Source organism: Protopterus annectens, chromosome 5.part0 (assembly GCF_019279795.1).
Source record: "Protopterus annectens isolate FY-2018-M chromosome 5.part0, PAN1.0, whole genome shotgun sequence".
Lineage (NCBI taxonomy): Eukaryota > Metazoa > Chordata > Ceratodontiformes > Protopteridae > Protopterus > Protopterus annectens.
The window spans coordinates 281,902,268-281,922,458 of record NC_056735.1 but is presented as its reverse complement, the minus strand read 5'-3'; the positions used below and the strand labels follow the sequence as shown (position 1 = coordinate 281,922,458).

Below are 20,191 nucleotides of genomic sequence, written 5' to 3'. Positions count from 1 at the left end.
AGGGCGGTGGATGTGCTACGTTTTGGCCTGAAGCCATGTTGAGTAGGTGTCAGAAGGTATTTGCCTATTAGGTAGTTAAGAAGTTGATTATGTATGCATTTTTCTAGAATTTGAGAGAGTGGCGAGAGAATGGCTATGGGTCTATAATTTGATGGATCAGTGGAGTTACCTCCTTTGTGTAATGGTATGGTGCGATTTCCAAATGTCAGGGACCATAGATTCTCGGATAGAGACAGGGTAGGCAATCAAGTGAGCTGAACGTTTAAGAAAGAGAGGAGGAAGCTTATCTGAAGAGGGAGAGCATGGTTTTAGTTTAAGTAGAAGAGATTTTATGTAGATAGTGGAAATGGGGTTTAGAGAGAAAGGGAAGGTACTGGTGGAGTTAGGACAGATGGGAGGAAGATTACTATTTTGATCTGTGTGATTAATCAATAATCATCCATTAACTGGTCCAGTTTCAGTGAAATAAGAGTCAAGTAGAACAGAGGTATCTTGAGGAATATTGTTTGGATAGGGGTTAGGGGTAATGGGTCTTCCAGGGTGCAGATCTTGTCAATGATACACCAGAATTTTTTTTACAGTTAGAGTTGTGGATGAATCGGGCTTCATGGTAGAATTTTTTCTTGTCCGTCTCCATATGCTTTTTTTGTGAGATTTCTGAGCTCTTTATATTTTTGGAGTAATACAGAAGATTTGTTTTTTAGCCAAAGTTTCCAGGTGCTATGCCATTTTTCATAAGAGTAAGGGAGTCAGAGCCAAGAAATATGGGTCGTTTTAATCCTGACTTTCCTAAGTGGTGCCAAGGTGTTAAGGACATTAAGGAAAATATGGCTGAATTCTAGAACTGCATCATTGAGAGGAAGGTTTTTTGAATCTGGACCAGTTAATGGATGAGTGCTCATTACTGAAAGTTTGGACATCGAAGGAGGAGAGGTTGTGACTGTTTGTGTAAAATGTGAGCTTTGGGTATATGTAGGGAGTGCCTATATACAAAGATGAAGAGGGGGTCACTTAGGGTGTCTGGGAGTGTACTGAGTTGATTGAAGCCATGGAGACTGATAAGTTAAGGTGCCCAGAGTACATTACTGCAACTCCTCCCCCTTTTTGGTGTTTCTATCTAGGATGGTAACTGCTGCAGTGGGGTGCTGGATTTCTGAATTAGAGATATGTGGTTTTAGCCATGTTTCAGACAGGGAAAGGATATGTAGAGAGTAGTGGGCAATCCAAGAGTGTAGCTCTGTAATAAGCGTGAGTAGCACGCCAAAAATCTATCAGTAAAGTTACGAAAGTTAGCCACAGAAATATTGTATTACAACCCAGGGAAAGTAGCCAGTATCTGGTCAAAACTAAACTAAACTAGTCTGACCATGGGAGGCTGAAAGGATAGGTTAAGGTAACAGGAGGTAGAGCTGATATAACATGCAGTATGCTAAAGTTAAAAATAGCCAAAGATGAGGGACAATAAGGTTTTTTTTTTTTTTTTTTTTTTTTGAGAGCAAGAAAGGAGGGATAAATATCTAGAGCGAAAAGACCAGGTAAAATTACTTGCAAAGGGGGGGGGGGGGGGTGGAGAAAGCAAGAAGCTAGTGTAAGATAATAGGATATAAATTTGGAGGAAAAAAAAGACCTACACACTATGCAGAGTGTAGACAGGAGTAAGGGGAGCTGGAAGTTTGAGTGGCAGGAGTAAGACGGCCTAGAAACAGGGTTGTTGTGTACACAGAGCCGGTGTACCCATTTAGGTTTAAGATCACTTTCAGAGCAGCTACGTACACTTTCAGCAGCAGAACTGTATGTGAGCTTTCAGGGTTTGTTAATAAAAGGAGTCAGTGCCATCCATCCAGCAGTGTTCTGTAGGCTTGTGACTCTGGGAAGAAACCAGGAGCAGAGTGGATAACCGCCTTAAGCAGAGAGAAAAGTACAGTTTTGTACCTACCATAAATGTAGATGTTAGAGTGTTCACACTGCTGCAGTCATTACACTTGGGTTATCCTGCCGTCAGGCGGTCCCGCAGTCGGCCAGAGTTCAAAGTCTTGGTCCGGCGTCGGTTGCTGTCACTTCTTCCCTGACGTTAGTGCGCCAGGGGTATACAAGATGCATCCGACGCCATTTTCAGTTTCTTGCCCCAGATGTCAGGTGCCCCCCAAGTAGGTAGGCAATACATATTGCTAATAAAAAAATATACATATAAAATAAGAACAATACCTTCAGTTACAAGCAAATACACCACAAAGATTGTATAGGATAGAAAGGTATAGATAAGTCCAGTTAGTTCAGAGGGGATGGAGGGAGGTAATCTGGACTGCAGCAGTGTAAACACTCGAACATCTACATTTATGGTAGTTACAAAAAACTGTACCATGTTTGTGTTACACTGCTACAGTCATTACACTTGGGTAGAATCCGAAAGCTAAGGTTGGGTGTCTGGTCTATAAAGAGAGTTCGGATTGGCTATGAGGCCCTGCAGTACTGCAGTGGCAAATACTGTTCTGGATTTAGAGTAAAGAGGCAGGTGGTAATGCTTGGTAAAGGTGTGCACTGAACTCCAAGTTGCAGCCTCCAAAATGGCCTTGGTAGGTACTCCTCTGAGAAAGGCTGCTGCCCTGGTAGAATGTGGCCTAATGTTATTTGGGACTGATTTTCCATGGTGTGTGTAGCAGTAACGAATACAGTGTCCTATCCATTTGGATATAGTCTGCTTTGAGATAGCCTTGCCCTGTGATCCTGCAGCATATGCTACAAACAGTTGCTCAGTTTTCCTGAAAGCTTTTGTTTTGTCCAAGTAGAAGCGTAGCTGCCTGTGTATGTCCAACGAATGCAGAAGTTTCTCCCCTTTATTCTGGGGGTTTGGATAAAAAAGTTGGCAAATGGATGGTTTGGTTAAGAGCCACACTAGATACCACCTTTGGCATAAAGGTAGGGTTTGTCCTTAAAGAAACCTTGTCCTGATGAAAAATTATAAACGGTTCCACTGCCATTAATGCCTGTAGCGGAGACTCTTCATGCTGAAGTTACTGCCAGGAGCAGAGCTGTTTTCCATGATAAAAATTTTAGATTGGCTGGCTCAAAAGGTGGCAAGGTCAATTTTTCCAAAACGAAATTGAGGTCCGAAGTTGGTGTTGGTGCTCTCCGGGGCGGTCTTATGATTTTAGCCCCTCTGATGTACTGCTTTAGCAAGGGATGAGAGAATAATGGAGGATCCGTGTTGTAATGTGCTGAAATGGCAGAGGTGTGGATCTTAATTGATGAGGAAGGATAGGCTTCTGTCCAACATCTCCGTTAAGTATTGTAAAATCTGAGGAATGTTTGGAACAAGAGGGTCAAGGCTTTGAGCCTGGTTCCAGGCGCAGAATCTCTTCCATTTTTCTGAGTAAGCTTTCCTGGTGCTAGGCCTCCTGGCCTCCAAAATGACATCCATAACAGCTTTAGGAGATATGTGTTGTCTGTTTTGACTAATGAATCTACCATGCAGTCAGGTTTAGGGTTTTGAGCTGACCGTGCAGGATCAGATTGCTTTATTGAGCCAGAAAGTGTGGAATTTGAGGCAAAATCCAAGGTGGGCCTTGAGGCAAGTTCCTTAAGATAGGGTACCAGTGCTGGCATGGCCAGTCTGGAGCAATCAGGATCATCTGTGTTTTTTCTTGCTTGGCTTTTAGGAGTACCTTTGAAAGGAGAGGTAGTGGCGGGAAGGCATAAACTTTTAGGTTTTTCCAGCTGAACATGCTTGTTTGTGATAAGTCCTTGTGCAGAATTTTTGTAGTTGGCAATTCAGTGGGGAGGCAAAAAGATCTATATCTGGGCACCCCCATTTTTACATTACCATGCTGAAGATTTGTGGATTCAATTTCCATTCATGAGGGTCCATGATATTTCTGCTTAGATAGTCTGCCAGAGTATTTTTCTTTCCTGGCAGGAATTGTGCTTGCAGGTGAACTTAATACGTTAGAGCTGTGTTCCACAAGGTCATGGCTTGCCTGCATAGCTTGTTTATGTACCACATTACTGTGGTGTTGTCTGTCTTATAGTTGTCCTGGATGCAGAAGATCCTTGAAAGCTGTTAGGGCATTTTGAACAGTCAACATCTCTTTTTGACTGATGTGAAGATGCATCTGGTCTGTGGTCCACTTGCCCTGAATGCATTTTCCTGCCATGTGTGCTCCCCAGGCGTAGTCCGAAGCATCTGTTAGAGTATGTCTGGCTGTGGGTAGGGAGAAAGGCTAACCCTTGTTTAGGAAACATGCCTGTGCCCACCATCGAAACTCCTGTTGTAGGTAGGGAATCATTGGTATTACTGCTTTTAAACTGTGAGAGTGGAGAGTCCAAACACTTTTTAGGTACCATTGTAATTTCCTCGTATGCAGTCTGGCATATGGTATTAGTAGTACGCGGGATGCCATGAATCCCAGGGCCTGCAGATTTTTTGCAGGGAGATGGGACTTTTTTGCCAGTAATTGAAAATATTGAGTTAGTTGAACTTGTTTGTCTGGCATACGGTAAGCCATCCGGGCCGTTGTATTTAAGCTGGCACCAAGGAATACAATCTCTTGTGAGGGCACTAGTTTTGACGTCTTTTCATTTACTGTCTACCCTAGAGAAATTAGCAACCTTTTTACAAATGCCAGATGCTGTAGAAGAGTGTCCTTTGTCTCTGCTTGAATGAGGCAGTCGTCCAGGTATGGATATATTTGTATTCATTTTTGTCTGCAAAATGCAATTTCTGGCGCCAGGCACTTTGTGAAGACCCTGGGTGCAGTAGATAAGCCAAAGGGCAGTGCAGACAATTGGTAGTGCATTGTACCAGCTTTGAATCTGAGGTATCTTCTGCAATTTTGTCTGGTAGGGACATGCAGGTATGCCTCTGAGGTCCAGAGTAACAAGCCAAGCCTTCTTGCCCAGCATGGGTAGAAGCTGCTGTAATGTCAACATTTTGAATTTCGGAATATCCAAGTAAGTATTTAGAATTGAAAGGTCTAGTATGGGCCTCCAGGCCTTGTCCTTTCTGGGGACCAGGAAGAGTCTTGAGTAAAATCCTTGTCCCCTTTCCTGTTGTGGTACTTTCTAAATAGCTCTCATGTCCATGAGGGCTGAAATTTGTTTTTGTGCCTCTGCCCATTGATTTTGTGGCAGGTCTGGCATTCCTTTTAGCCTTGGTAAAGTATCAAACTGGAACCTGTAACCTTGAGTCACAATATTCAGAATCCATTTGTCTTGGGCGATTGTTTGCCAGTTTTGAGAAAAAGTGCTAGTTTCCCCCCTAAGGGGGCTTCTAAAAGGGAAGCGCTTAGCATACGAAGGGGGAAGTCATTGTGATTTGTTCCTGTAAGGTTGAGACTTGTCCTCACCTTCTTTTGGGGTTGAGGTGCCCCACTGTTGTTGTCTGTTTGAACCTTGGGTTTGAGATATGCCTCTTGGGCGTCTGTATCTGCCTCTCTGTGGCCTGTCTGACACTGGAAAGAACCAATTCTTTGTTGGCCAATTTCTGCTAAATCGAGGTAGCTGTACCTGTAAGAAATCCTTGACTGCATAGATTTAGCTTTATCCTCCATTTTCTTTGACACCTCCTCTGCCTTAACACCAAACAAGGTATCATGCTGTAAAGGAGCATCCAATAACCAAGCATGTCTTCGAATCACAGAACCTGTAACTGTGGCTCTACAAGAGGCCTCTAAAGAATCAAAACCACATTGCAGAGTATGCTTTCCCACCTGTTCAACTGCATGCAATACATCCTGCATTTCTTTGCAATCGGGAGCTTCTGAGCTTGCAAGCATTTTCTGTTTTAACGGAGCCATTAAATATTGTTGGTACTTAAGCATATGAAACTGGCAATTTAAAGACCTTACTGCTAAAGTTGCAGAAGTGTATACTTTCTTCCCCCATCTATCCAAAGCTCTGGAATCTCTGTCAGAGGGTACTGGATTTTTTGCAATGGAAGCCTTAACCCCTTTTGGACCCTGGGAAATAGTTTCTGGATCAGCAGCAGAAGGGTTTTTATAAAGAAACTTGAGTCAGGAACCCTATAATACCTATTTGGCTTGGCTGGTGCAGAGGACAAAGAATCAGGAGATAAGCTGGATTCAGAGAACACAATATCTAGCACAGGCGGAATAGCCAGGGTCCTGTGCTGAGGCAATAAAAGGAAAACCCTGAGCCTTTTCTTGGATTCTGAGTAATCCTGGCTTTCCCAATGGAAATGCTCCCTCATGGAATGTAAATTTCCCCAAAAGAATAATCCTCAGGAGGAGAGGCTGAAGGGATGGATTCTTCAGCATCAGAGTCCTCATGGGGGGGGTAGAGAGTATCCCTGGTCTGAAGAGGAATCAGAGGAAATGGAAACCTGATCAGAGGAATCATAGTCTGTATCCTGCCTAGGCCTTTTCTCAGGAAGGGGATGGGAACCCCTGATTAGAGTAATGACGCCTTTGACGGCCATTTTAAGCATCTGTTTCTTAGGCATGGAGGACTGTCCAGGAGAATGCTGTACTTGCTTCTTTGTCTTTAATGGTACTTTTGTCTTGGCTGTTGCTTTAATGGTAAGTTGTGAAGGACTGAAAACACCCTCAGAAGCTGATGCCTGCTCAGCAGCTCCAGACCCATCTGAGGGATTAGTTTCCGTAGGCCCAATACTTTGGGTTTCCAGAGGCCTAGTTGTCTCCACGTGGGAGACAGAGGCGGCCTGTGTCTCTGAGGTAGCGGGTGTCAGGGGCTGCGAAACCGCCTCACTGAGAACCGGCGACTGGCCTAGAAGGGGTTTCGTCGGTTTTGGACCTTGGATGCCTGTCTTTATCCTTGTCTTTGCGTTTTTTCGGTATTGCGGTCAGTTGATCCGACGGCATAGTATAATTGAACCTTCGGCCAAAGTAGTGCAAAGCGAAATCAAAACGTCTTTTTATAGTGCATTTGTTAAATCTAGCACAAAACCGACAACTAGTGACGTCGCGATCAGGGCCTAGGCATGGAATACAGTAAGAGTGGAAGTCCTTATGAGGTATTTGCTTCCCACAAGAAGTACAATTATTAACTTTTTCTGACATCGGTCTGAGGCAAGAGAAAAGTTTACCCAACAGGGTACTTAGCTGTATTGAAGGCTTCGGATCTGAAATTCGACTTCGAAAATCTCAGGAGTTGGCCGACCGGCACTTGCGAACTGCTTCTGCTTCGGGCACTGCACGGCAAGAAAGACTGAAGAAAATGGCGTTGGATGCATCTTATATACCCCTGGCACACTGACGTCAGGGAAGAAGCGACAGCAACCGACGCCAGACCAAGACTTTGGCCGACTGCGGGACCGCCTGGCGGCAGGATAAGCCAAGGTGTAACACAATGAACATAGTCACTTTTATACCACCAATGGCTGTAGGGGAGGCAGGTATTAGGGACAGAGTGAGATGACGCTCGCTTTACTTCTTATGATGGTAAAGCAAGTTTAAAAGGAACAAAAAAATAAGGTGTGGTCGCAATATTTGCAAGATGCTAGTATACACCAGTCAACTGATACAAGTACAGCCCCTACAACCAAACATTACAGTGATTGTAAGAACATAATTTAAAACCACACTTTAGGTCCATCCTATGCAAACTATCAGACAATGTCACCACCTCAATTTTTAAACAAGACAGAACTTAAATGAGAGAAACTACTTCAGGAGGAGATAAGGGAAGAAGCATGGAAAAAAAATTGTTATTACACCCTCTACGTTACACATTTCTAGAAATTACACTTTTGGCACTTTACTCCACAGTGAAGAGAAAACAGGGGATGGGGAGAAAGTAGCTGTCAGCTTCTCCGAAGCAATGGTGCAACTACCTACACTTACTCTTGCACTGCCCATATATAGAAAGATTTGGCACAACTATCTCAGCTGTAACCTCTGCATTACACATGCCATTTCCGTCCCGTTACGGACACCCAATATTGGCTGTTGGACATTCAGGGTTACTGCTCACCAGCTGTTAGATGAAGTGGTTTCATGCATCAACTTTTACCTTCAAATAGTGGAAGAAGATGCCTTATTTGTGGACTTGCACTCTTTATAATCAACCATGCAGAGATTTAAATGCACAGTGACAAAGCCACTTTCAATAAATATTGGAGTATCTTTATATATGCATGGTTCAAGTTCACTTAGATGCTTACGAGTAATTTATGTTAGAAAAATCTATACAGCAGCTCTTGTAGCTACTGTTCTTGTCCGGCACGTTACATAGTTTTTCATTTTGTGACAGCAATGAAGACTTTTTTTTTTTTTTTGTAAAGCAAAAAAAAAAAAAAAAAAAAAAACAAACACATCTGGTTTAGTGACTTGCTTAAGATCACACAATACACAAATTAAGACCAAGGGAATCAAACCTTGTATCAAATAAAACAGCTCGATAACAGCTCAGCCTTAATCCTTTGCATAAACTGCTTGAGAAAATACACTGTATGAACAAGAATACAAAATCAAATGTCAACAGAAAACCAGGAGAGTAATTAGGGCACGTAATACTTTTGGGACCGAGTAACAGAAAGGCTAAAATTTATAGTAAGAAAACATTTGAATGGAATTTTCTTTTCCATCTACATCTGAAATGTAAGCTTAATGCCCTTGCTTTTGCGCATAGTCAGAACTTTAAAGCCAAACAACTGTACTGATTTAAGATATGATGTTGATCAAGTAAGGACTGGTAACGTTTACCTACTTAGCAAAAGGCTGATCCTGGATGAGGAGGCCCAACTTCATTAGCAGCCAGCTAATGCAGTCACATTAGGCCAGCTCAACATCTAATGTCTTCCCCAGATAAACCCCTACCCGTTACCCAAAATGTTCTGCTTGGAACCTTCTTTTCTAGATTTCTAGTATACTGTCAATGGAAGAGAAAAGTAAACAAACCTCAAGACCAATTAAGCAAGATGAGACAGAAAGAAACTAAGGATGAAGGGTAAGTATAATTAAGAGGGCAACAAACCTACCATCCAGATGCATCATTATGATGATTACATAACCTTCGCATCAAGTGTAAGACAATTCATCCTCCAAAAACAGAAGAGTCCAAAGCTAATCTTCACTTTAAATTTCCCCAAATGCTTAGAGTTTTCTTCCCCTCCTCTGTATATCTTGATGGGAATGGATCAAATTCATAATTAAAAAATTCCTGAAATCAGTACTGCTTCAATCTTTGATGACTGCAGGTACCGAGAAAAGCATTCCTGGCTATATGCCCAGAACTACCTCGTCCTGCAGATCATATGGGGCTACATCGACTGGTAGCAAATATAAATACAACTGCAATTTTTTTTTTTTTTTTTTTAAGTCCTGTTTCTCCTTGTACTGCTACTGGAACTGTATGGGTATCTCTTTCACATTGTTTTCACTTCTGCTTGCAAATCCTAGAATTGTAAAGACTGTCTCTCACTCTAACTACTGACACCTCAAACTTTGATTGGTGGGCAGTTTCACTGGTGGGTAAAGATGCAAAGCCTGTAGGATTCCTCACACAGACCAAAGCACAAAGTTCAGAAAGACTGGTTGTGACCTATGCCTTAAAATCGCTTCCATTATCTATAGTCCCCAAGACCTCTCCACGTGATTATACAGGACACCACAGTGACGTGTGTAGTAATTTCAATTATTATTACATTTGCCTCTTTCTTGTACTACTTGCATCTGATTTTCTTACAACTATCTTTTTGAACTGTTGGTAATGGTTGAGCCCATGTGATACAACTTCAACACTGCTGATAACTCATGCCTCCAACACTTCCCAGCTACTTCTATACTGTAGTGTTTGCACAATCCCCAGTGCGACAGTCTTACCACATTACTGTGCTTTTCACTATACAAACACCCAGCCACAAGTGTATCAAACCCAGCAACATGATGAACAACTGTTTTCAGTTCTGTTTTACAGGACCTACATTTGTCGGTTTTTACTCACTTTTCAATGGACTTTGAAAATCTTCCCAGGTGATCTCCCACAACTGTACTATGTTCATCATTTGCACTGCTGCAGTAAACATTAGGCTGTATGCGGCGATTACCAAAGCTCATCTAACCTAGGAAGGTCCTACCAAAGCCAGTCTTGGATCTAGAAAAAGAACCTAGTTTGTAATGCCATGTACAAACGACCAGGTACGAGTCTCTGGAATACTTAGTCCAACCCCTTCCAATATGCCATCAAAGATGTCAAGGCCCTGGTAGAATGGCCTTGATACCGCCTGAACTGGTTTACCATGGTGACCATAGCAAAATACAATAGCAAAGAATAATTGTTTTGACAAGGACTGTCCTTTCATTGTCTCAACTTAAGTAAATAGTTGATCAGCTTTTCTAAAGGGCATGGTTCTGTCAAGATTGGACCTGCATATGCAGCTCCTATATGGAATATGTAGAATCCTCTCTCCCCGATTCCGAGGGTCTGCACAGAACACCAGGAGTCTGGTTCGAAGTACACTCAATCTTGGGAATGAATGAGAGATTTGTTCATAACCACACCTTATCCCTACTCAAATCCCGATATGGTTCACCTACCATGAGAGCTTGTAACTGTGATATTTTTGCAGAAGTCAGGAGATAGCGATTTTCCACGTAATGAACCTTAAGTCTGCTTGATGTGCAGGTTCAAATGGAAACACAGTTAACAGTTCCAGCACAAAGTTAAGATCCCAGCCAGGAAGGAGCAACTTGTCCAAGAGGTTGTCTTGGGTATAGCAACTCTTTCAGAAAATGTTTTACCAAAAACATTTGACTAAAGTGAAGGATCCATGGGCATACATACAGAAATGGCCAGAAAGTAGTAACTCGCACATATATTTCAGCACCAGTGATACATAATCCCAGATATGACCCTGATGATAAGCCAATATTCAACTAGAAAATATCCTCCACTTGCCCATATAAGGTTTTCTAGCAGCAGATTTTCTTGTCATCTTTAGAATCTACTTAAAGTCCTCTGAAAAAGAGGTGCCTAAAAGAAATTAGAACAGAGTCATCCAGGCAGGTAGTTGAAGACGTTAGAGACCTGGGTGCCTTGTGTGGGTAGATTCAGGTTGTGATGAGGCTTATGCCAATTGCCCTTGACCAATCCCATAAGAAGGGAGAACAATGTTCCCGATCCAAAAAGGGGTCACAGCAATTACATCTGGAGAGTCTTTCTGAAACTTACACCATACATCAAGTGGAAGGGGTGGAAATGCATCAAGGAACATTTTCGTTAATGGTTATAAAAAAGCACTGGTTTTCCAGGCCTGTTTGCAAGGTGCCCCCCACACCTGGATCGATATTTCAAGGACCATCTTGTTCAATTTCCAATCATGAATCTGTCCTTGTCCTTCTTAGCTTACATGCTCCTATGTTTTGCTCAGACAAAGTATAGGTGGTTTGTTGGGTTATGGAGTGCTGAAAAGCTACTCTCAAGCCTTCATTGCCGGTCTTAACTGAGGGTATGACCTTGTACCCCCTTGCATGTTAATATAAAACATCACTGGGGTGTTTTCTGTAATCACTTATTTTATTTTTTAGTTATTTAAATTTGTTGACCGGGAGTGTCCGACTGGACGTAGGTCCATTTTCAGCAGAGGCCCGGGGAGAAAAGCTCCACAGTAAAATAAAGACAGTAGTTGCATTGGATTTCATAGCGATTAACAATTTAACATAGCAATTACTTACAACATATTTACAGATTAAGAACATAATACATCAGTAGACAACTAGAATCTTTGTCTGTGAAGTACACAACAGACATTAACAAATGTTACAATGAGAAGTTCCTGCTGTAGAATAAGTACTAGGCTTATGAGCATCTGAGCTTGCTATAATCAAGGTAGTTAGTGGAGTGGAGAGAAAGGTAGTGGTTGGATGGGGTGGATGATATTAGAGTGGGGGTTGCAAGGGCACAGCCAGCATGTTTTTAGGTGCGCTTTTAGTAAAGTTTTGAAGTGGGTGCATGATGGTACGGAGGTAATTGTGGGTGGGAGCGAGTTCCATAATTTGGCTATGGCGCAAGAGAATAGTGCTTCACCAGCAGAGTTATTGGCTTTAGTGATCTGCAAGTGACTTTTGTTGCTGGATCTTAGTGGTCTGGTGGTGCGATAGGGTTGGAGTAGATTCTGGAGGGATGGGACATTTAGTGGATGGTTTACTAGTTTGTGGGCGAGTGAGAGTTGATACCACTGAAGGAGGCGAGGGAGTTCAAGCCAGCCCAGTTCAGCAAGTGAGAGACAGTGGTGACTACGGTAGGATGCCCCTGTGGCGAATTTGGCGATTTTGTTGTAGCAGGTCTCTAGCTTGTTTAGATCACATTGCCTTAGGTTGGTATATATTGGAGGGGCATAAAGTAGGGTGGAGATAAGGTGGGAATTTGCTACTGAAATCTTTGCTGCTTTGGTGAGAAATTGCTTATTTCTGTATAACGCTCCTAGTTTTTTCTGGACTCTTTTTATGGTCATGGATATGTGAATGTCAAATTTTAGTTTATTGTCTATTTCCACTCCTAGCAATTTGGTGTGTTCAGTTGGGTATATAGTGGTGTTGTCTTTTGCTGTGATGTTAAAGTGAGAGTTGTTTTGAGTATGTTTGGTGGGTTGGAAGAGGAGTAGTTTAGTTTTGTTTGGGTTAAGTATTAATTGGGCATTGGATAACAATGTTTCAACAGAGGAAAAGGCTTCCCGTGTGACTTTTTGCAGTTTGGGTAGGGACTGGGCAGAGCAGATGATGGTCGAGTCATCTGCGTATTGTATGAGTGGGCCATGTTTGGTGGCAAAGGCTAGATTATTGTGTTAACAGAGAAGAGTAGGGATCCAAGGATGGATCCTTGGGGAACCCCTATGGAGACAGGTAGTTGGGGAGATCTGTCATTCTGCCATACAACGGATTGTTGGCGGGTCAGACCGGTACCTCTGAAACCAGTTGGTGACTGATTGTGAGGAGGATAGGTTATTGAGGACAGAGATAAGTTGTGTGGGACCATGTCAAATGTTTTAGATAGGTCTAGGAAAGTAGCAGAGGAGAGATAGCCATTGTTTTTTATGCTGAAGGATAGTGTTAGTAAAGGAGAGTAAGGCAGTGGTGGTGCTATGGTTTGGTCGGAAACCATGCTGAGTACTGGAAAGGAGGTTGTTAGTAAGTAGGTAGTCGGAGACCTGAGAGTGTATGCATCTCTCTAGTATTTTGGAGAGTGGGGAGAGAATGGCTATGGGGTGGTAATTGGTTAGTTCTGCGGAGGGTCCGCCTTTGTGGAGGGGAATTATATGTGATACTTTCCACAGTGTGGGAACGTAACTTTGACAGAGATCGGTTAATCAAGATGGACACTGATTAGGCCAGAGCATCAGCTGCGATTTGTAAGTATTCACTTGGGAGGTAGTCTGTTGCTAATTTGGTGGGTTTAAGTTTAGTTAAGAGTTTTTATGTTGGAGGTAGGTACAGGAGAAAAAGAGAAGGCAGTGGGGAAATTACTAGTTGAAGGTGTGGGTTGGAGGGGGGGGGGTTTGTGTTGTATAGCTAGTGATAGTATGGTTTGGGTGAAGTGTGTGTTGAATGAGGTAGCAATATTTTCTGAGGAGTGAGGGATGTTAGGAGGAGGGGTACTGACTTTACCTGGGTGGAGGATGGAGTTTATGGAGGACCCGAATTGTTTGGGGCTGTGTTGTGAGGAGTCTAGGGCAGACTGGTAGTATTGGAATTTGTCCTGTTTTATTAGCTTTTTGACTCTATTGCGTAGTTCTAAGAATTTCTGTCTAGCTGAGGGGGTTTTGGTTTTGCGCCAGTGCTCCCAGGCTTTATCCCTGTTTTTCATTTCTGACTTAGTGGTTTTCTGTAGCCATGGGGAGGGTTGTGCTTTGGTTCTGGAAAATCTTATGGGGGCATGGTAATTAAGGATGTTCAGGAAGGTAGTATTAAAAAATTCTTGAATGATCATGGGTACCCACAGATGACACTAAGGCACGGCTCACAGAAAACATAGCGGGCATCTGTGTGTTTTGGTCTGCCTGAACAAATCCCACCAATATTGCACCATTAACCCCAATGAATGTGCCCTCCCAAAAGGAAAACCTTAGTAGTACAGAGTTAGACATTGGCTTGGCAGTAGAGGAGAAAAGGGGAAACCTGAATTTGCTAGTATTTGTAGTCTCCACCACCTTTTTTTTTTTTTTTTTTTTTTTTTTTACACTTAACAGCCCAAAACTGGAATCTGAAAATCCAGAAGATGAAAATGTTGGGTCAATGTGCCCCGTTTTTGTTCTTGATTTTTTTTTTTTTTAAACTAAGTCCTCCACATGCACAAGCTGGAAAAAGGAATCATAAGGATCATAGATGCCATAAAGGCCAAGATAGTACAGTTGTGCAAGTAATTTTACCAAAACAGTGGATGCTTGAATTATCACTTCTGCAGTAGGCTTCGTTATATGGATTATACACTGCCAAAGATGCAACAGTTTGCTAGCTTCCAAAACGTCAGGGCACATTTCACCCTCCCAGTCAAATCAGATGAGCTGACAAACAGAAATGTTCTAGCACCAAGACCTTCAGAGCTTCCATGCCAAGAGAGATAGAGTTTAAGCCCTGAAAGGACAATGGTGGGAACAATAAAGAATTACTTGAGCCCTGGCATAAACACACCAAGAAACAAGGGGGGTGTGGAGGGTTGTGGTGGCTACTGCAGCAGGATGAAACAACCATCATTACGGAAGGTTTACTTACATAGTTGTACTAAGTTCATTTTGATCACTGCAGCAGTAGCCCTAGCTATATGCGTAGGTTAAACTAGCTTCCAACATTTGAAAAGTGGAAAAGTCCAGGAGGCCTTAGAGAATGGTCTAAGCAAAGCCGGATCCTTCCCAAAAAGCCATAGATGAAGCCAAAGCCCTTGTAGAGTACGCTTTGACCCTGCGAGGAATAGCTTTGTTATGGTGAGAACAAAACTGGACAGCCTTAATTTGGAAACCGTTGTTTGACAACAGGCTGTCCCAGAGTCTTAACTTTCACAAGAGGTCCACAACTGACCAAAAGGTGTGAAAGATTTTGTTCTGTCAAGGTAGTACCAGAGCTATATGTGGACATCAAGATAGGACCAGAGCTGTATGTGGACATCCAAGGAATGAAGAATACTTCAGGGGGGTGGCTACTTTGGTTGAAAGTAAACTCAAATTAGTAAAACTGTTTTCCATATTAAGAACCTCAAGTCAGCTGGTTCAAATGGAGCAAGAGTTAGCTTCTCTAATATACAATTAGGATCTCAAGCAGGGTCTACCAGTTTTCTTTGAGCACTCTTATGCAAAAACAATTACAAAAAATGTTGACAGGCAAATGCATTGAGAGAGGAGGATCCATGGGTAGATGTGCTGAAATGGCTGGCAAATTAACTTTGATGGAGTAAGAAAGGCCATTGGATAACTAACTCACACAAACATTGTAAAACTAGAGAACAATTAGCCCCGAGTGGCTACTGGTTAATGTTCTTGGCACCAACCAGAAAATCTTCTCCATTTGCCAATATGATTTTCTAGTAGCAGGCTTTCTTACCAACATTAGTACCCTCTGCACATCTTCAGTAAACACGTGCCTATCATCCAGGCAGTTAGCTGAAGTAGAGTTGAGCTGGGGTGTTTACACACTTAATCTTGTAGTAACTAGATCCATTCTGATCCATTCTGGAGGAAGTGTGGGGTAATTGCCCCCGGCTATTATCAAAAGATGGGAGAACCATTGCTGCCCAAGCCAGAAGGGAGCCACCACACTAATCTTAGGAAATTCTTTGAGTCTTCAGAAATACTCTGGATATCAGTTGAAAGGATGAAAAAGCAGAGAGGAACATTCCTGTCCTAGGAAAAGAAAACATCTGATTTCTAGGCCTTCTTGCATGGAGTACTGCAGCAGAATCTTGCTAGCTGATCATTCAAAGAGGGGGGCAAATGGGTCTACTTGAGGAACTCCCCACAGATTGATAAGATTTTGGGAGACACCACTCCCACTTCCAAGACGGCTGCACACTGTACAACAGCTTAACTTCAGCTCTCCCTCTGTGAAAAAAGAAACTGAGATAAAGGGCCTGCAGCTCTGCCAGTTTTACTAAATTCAATTAGTGGCAAGTAAGTATACTGCCTGGATGCCGGCAAAGAAGAATTTAGAAAGCCTGAAAGAAAAAAAACTAGAAAGGTTAAAGAGAAAATACTGACTGGAAGAGTCCTGTAGCTGTTTATTTTATTTACTGTTTTTGTTTACAGGGAAAGTCCGACTGGGCACAAGTCCCATTTTCATCCGAGGCTGAATAAGAAATACTCCCTTTTACAGAATGAGTAGAAGGCAGTTATACAAGTTCTACATAATAAATATGCGGTGGTGGTCATGCGGTAGCATTGTCGCCTCACAGTAAGACGTTGTCCAGTTTGATTCTCAGCTAGAGAGTCTTCTGTGTGGAGACATGCGTGAATGGGCGTACCTTCGTTGAAGGTTGTGTGTCAGGGCCGGCAACTCGGCATGTACAAATCTACTGCCAATAATTAGCAGACCGGAGTTCCGCTGTGGCAACCCTTAACTGGGAAAAGCCAAAAGAAACACAAACTAGTAAAGACATGACAAAAAAAAAAAAACAATAAATGTGCACAGAACAGTAAATATGCATATATCAGAATTGTCATGATATGGCAGTTACTGAAAACATGACCATTATTATCCAATATGAAGCTTATAACAGTCTACTTCCAAATAGAATCTGCTGAAAATAGACATTAAAGAGAGTATAGGATGAAGATGGTTACAAGTTTTGAATGAGCATTGGGAAGGACCAGGTAAAAAAGGAGACGCAGAGTAGTGGAGAGGAACAGATAATAAATTAGAGATGGTGAAGAAGCTGTGTTACTGACAGTTTTGCAGACTATCTGGAAACATCACATGTACAGAGCTGGCAACTAAGCAAGACTTTAGCTAACTAGAGTTTTAAATGATTTTAGGGAGTGTTCTTGTATTGCTAATGGGATGGAGGTGGTGGGAAAAATAGTGATTGTAAACAGAATTGTTGTGTTTGGATAAATATAATAAAGGTATTTCTCTGAAGAAAGCAACTACATGGAAGGGTTATATACAGCGGATAAAAAAAAAAAAAAAAAAAAAAAAAAAAAAAGTGTACACACCCCTGTTAAAATGCCAGGTTTTTGTGATATAAAATGAGACCACAATAAATCATTAAAAAAAATTTTCCCACATTTAATGTGACCTATAACCTGTACAATTCAATTGAAAAAACAAATCTTGTTAGGGGAAAAAAATGTAGAAAAATACAATAAGCTGTTTGCACAAGTGCGCACACCCTTAAACTAATACATTGTTGAAGTACCTTTTGATTTAAAGTACAGCATTCAGTCTTCTTGGGTACACACCTGCTATTAATTAAAGAGACTAACCCCAAATAAAGTTAATCTGTCCTAGTAGGATTTTACAGACATTTGCTCAGTTGCCTGCTACAGCAAAAGTTATGGTTCACAGACAGCTTACAAAGCTTCAAAGGGATCTCTGATGAAAGTATCAGTCAGGAGATGGGTACAAAAAAATTTCCACAGCATTGGATACACCAAGGAATACAGTGAAGTCACCAAAAAGTGGAGAAAATATGGGACAACAGTGACAAGAACTGGCAACCCTGCCCCCTTAACCCATTTTCTTCTCTCTCTCATTCTTCCACACCATGTTAGTACAGTCAGTCATCAAATTTGGCCTGCCCCTATCAAAATGCAAACAGGCAAAAAAAACACTAAATTACTCAAATGCCTATACTGCTTCTATTTTACCATCTCACTGCCTAAGAACAAACACTTTACCATGATATTCACTACCCAAATGGTCAAACAGACACCCACAATTTCACACAACACCAAACACTTTCTTACCCAGCACACAGACGATGCCACCCTCTATAAAATACCTCCCCTGTACAGCCACAAAACATAATCCTAAAGACAAAGACTATATAAAGCTTATAAACAAATTCCTAAAGATCAGAATATCCTGTCACTATAAGCTTATAACACATGGAGACATTCATCCCAACCCTGGCCCACACACACCTAATAACCTCCACTCCCCTACCATAAGTCCCACAGTCAAGCTACACATGAATACTCTCACTAGTTCCCTCCTAGCATTTCACCTAAATATTAGAATTAACAATAAGATTCCCAATCTACACGCCCTCCTAGCAACCCACTCCCCAGACGTTGTGTGTCTTATGGAAACCTGGCTAAAACCCAGTACTACTGACAATGAGACACTACCTCCAGGATACAATATTCACCGCTTAGACCGTGCTACAAGGAAAGGAGGTGGGATAGCAGTCCTTTACAAAAATACTCTAACCGTTAATAGGGACACCATTTAACCTCCCCAATTCAATAACGCGGAACTCCTCATAACCAAGCTACAGATTAACCAAAACAAACACTTGAACATAGTCTGTGCATACATTCCACCAGGCAACAACCTAAATACCCTAGAAGATCTCCTTCACTGGTTATCCACTACCTATCCCCAAGAAACCACAGTTCTTGGTGATTTTAACACAGACTGGCACCTCTGCTCCTCCGACCCCCCCTCACTCATATAAACTTATCTGGGTTTAAGCAGACCATGATAAACAAACCAACGAACAAGGAAAGTATCTTAGACTGGATCCAAGTTAATAACCAACCCCAACTGTACACAGCTGGTACTCTCCCCAGTGACCTCAGCGACCATTGTCTAACCTATATATCATAAAACATAAGGCAGAAAACACTCACCAGCCCAAATATAAAACATTTAGAAACAGGAAAATCTTTAATGCTGCTATATTCCAAAATGAATTAAAAGCAGTTGACTGGTCAAAACTAAAAAAATCTAACATTAGAGGCGGCCATAGATCACTTTAACACTAAATTCCCAAGTATCCTCGATTCCCATGCTCCAGCATGTACAATAAAAACTAGGTCAAATATAGCACCATGGCTCACAAGATATACCAAAACCTAAAAGTCAAAACTAGAAACAGAGCCTGGGCCAGCTGGAGAACAACCAAAGCCCCACTTGACCATCTAATATATCGTCAACTCAGGAATGCTACAAAAAAATCTATTTTACTGGATAAAAAAAGCTTCTACCAAAATCTCCTACAAAAACACCACAACAACCCTCAAAAGTTCTGGTCAAGCTTAAATCAACTGCTTTGTCCAGGTCACTCCACCACCCCAACCTCAGCTAACTACACCCATAGTTCCCCAGAGACCATAGCTAGCATCTTTAATACCTTTCTCACTGAAACAATCCAATCCCTAGCAAATCAACTAACCCCCTCTAACTTAAACCACATGCCTAATCTACCCAATCAACAGGAATTTAGTTTCCGACCAATATCCACTAGTTTTATCAAAACACTTCTAAAAAAAAAAAAAAAAAAAAACCCCGAAAATCTACCACCCCCGCTGCTGACCACCTCCCTGCAGAGTACCTACAAATAGCTGCAGATGCCATTGCATATCCCACATCTATCCTCAACAGAACCTTATCGAAAATGCTATCCCATCCCTCTGGAAAATATCTCACGTCATCCCACTCCATAAAAGTGGTAACTCCTCAGACATCTCCAACTACAGACCCATTGCCATTCTTTCCCCACTAGCCAAAATAAAGGAGAAATGTGTACACAAGCAACTAATGCAATACCTTTCACAGAATAACTTGCTATCCAATTCCCAGCATGGTTTCAGGCCATACCACAGCACCACCTCAGCCCCCCCTTTCCTTTACTACTGCCATAAACCAAAACAGGAATGGCAACAGGCTAACCTCTGCCATCTTTCTTGACCTATCAAAAGCATCTAACATGGTCAACCATGAACTTCTCATTCTTTCACCAAAATCTATTTCAACAAGCCTGCTATCCAGTGGTTCCAGTCCTACCTGACTGGTAGACAGCAGGCGGTAACTATGGCAGGGCAAACTCTCCAGCCAGTTACCTCTCACACTTGGTGTCACTCAAGGGTCCATACTAGGTCCACTACTCCTCTATTTTTATCAGCAACCTCCACACAGCTATCCCTAAAGCCACCTGCTTCAATACACAGATGATTCCATTCTCATCTACTCAGCCACCTCCCCATCCGACTTGCAAATCTTAACCAAAAATACATTTAACACTATCAAGAACTGGCTCACCAACCAACGCCTACTTCTGAACCCCAATA

At 42.1% G+C, this 20,191-nt stretch overlaps 1 long non-coding RNA gene across 1 annotated transcript in view; it reads right to left on the bottom strand.

Moving 5' to 3' along the window:
• The window catches only part of LOC122802583, a 59,353-nt gene that overhangs the window by 12,387 nt on the left and 26,775 nt on the right, over positions 1-20,191 (bottom strand). The gene's annotated exons all lie outside the window — the stretch shown is intronic.